A 1,729-nucleotide genomic window follows, 5' to 3' on the forward strand; every position below is an offset into this window, starting at 1 on the left:
CAGCCGGGATTGATGGGATAAAGATAGAAATGTTAAAAGCAGGTGGGGATATAGTTTTGGAGTGGTTGGTGCAATTATTTAATAAATGTATGGAAGAGGGTAAGGTACCTAGGGATTGGCAGAGAGCATGCATAGTTCCTTTGTATAAAGGCAAAGGGGATAAAAGAGAGTGCAAAAATTATAGGGGGATAAGTCTGTTGAGTGTACCTGGTAAAGTGTATGGTAGAGTTATAATTGAAAGAATTAAGAGTAAGACGGAGAATAGGATAGCAGATGAACAAGGAGGCTTTAGGAAAGGTAGGGGGTGTGTGGACCAGGTGTTTACAGTGAAACATATAAGTGAACAGTATTTAGATAAGGCTAAAGAGGTCTTTGTGGCATTTATGGATTTGGAAAAGGCGTATGACAGGGTGGATAGGGGGGCAATGTGGCAGATGTTGCAAGTGTATGGTGTAGGAGGTAGGTTACTGAAAGCAGTGAAGAGTTTTTACGAGGATAGTGAGGCTCAAGTTAGAGTATGTAGGAAAGAGGGAAATTTTTTCCCAGTAAAAGTAGGCCTTAGACAAGGATGTGTGATGTCACCGTGGTTGTTTAATATATTTATAAATGGGGTTGTAAGAGAAGTAAATGCGAGGGTCTTGGCAAGAGGCGTGGAGTTAAAAGATAAAGAATCACACACAAAGTGGGAGTTGTCACAGCTGCTCTTTGCTGATGACACTGTGCTCTTGGGAGATTCTGAAGAGAAGTTGCAGAGATTGGTGGATGAATTTGGTAGGGTGTGCAAAAGAAGAAAATTAAAGGTGAATACAGGAAAGAGTAAGGTTATGAAGATAACAAAAAGATTAGGTGATGAAAGATTGAATATCAGATTGGAGGGAGAGAGTATGGAGGAGGTGAACGTATTCAGATATTTGGGAGTGGACGTGTCAGCGGATGGGTCTATGAAAGATGAGGTGAATCATAGAATTGATGAGGGAAAAAGAGTGAGTGGTGCACTTAGGAGTCTGTGGAGACAAAGAACTTTGTCCTTGGAGGCAAAGAGGGGAATGTATGAGAGTATAGTTTTACCAACGCTCTTATATGGGTGTGAAGCGTGGGTGATGAATGTTGCAGCGAGGAGAAGGCTGGAGGCAGTGGAGATGTCATGTCTGAGGGCAATGTGTGGTGTGAATATAATGCAGAGAATTCGTAGTTTGGAAGTTAGGAGGAGGTGCGGGATTACCAAAACTGTTGTCCAGAGGGCTGAGGAAGGGTTGTTGAGGTGGTTCGGACATGTAGAGAGAATGGAGCGAAACAGAATGACTTCAAGAGTGTATCAGTCTGTAGTGGAAGGAAGGCGGGGTAGGGGTCGGCCTAGGAAGGGTTGGAGGGAGGGGGTAAAGGAGGTTTTGTGTGCGAGGGGCTTGGACTTCCAGCAGGCATGCGTGAGCGTGTTTGATAGGAGTGAATGGAGACAAATGGTTTTTAATACTTGACGTGCTGTTGGAGTGTGAGCAAAGTAACATTTATGAAGGGATTCAGGGAAACCGGCAGGCCGGACTTGAGTCCTGGAGATGGGAAGTACAGTGCCTGCACTCTGAAGGAGGGGTGTTAATGTTGCAGTTTAAAAACTGTAGTGTAAAGCACCCTTCTGGCAAGACAGTGATGGAGTGAATGATGGTGAAAGTTTTTCTTTTTCGGGCCACCCTGCCTTGGTGGGAATCGGCCGGTGTGATAATAAAAAAAAAAA

Source organism: Cherax quadricarinatus, unplaced genomic scaffold (assembly GCF_038502225.1).
Source record: "Cherax quadricarinatus isolate ZL_2023a unplaced genomic scaffold, ASM3850222v1 Contig1023, whole genome shotgun sequence".
Taxonomy (NCBI): domain Eukaryota; kingdom Metazoa; phylum Arthropoda; class Malacostraca; order Decapoda; family Parastacidae; genus Cherax; species Cherax quadricarinatus.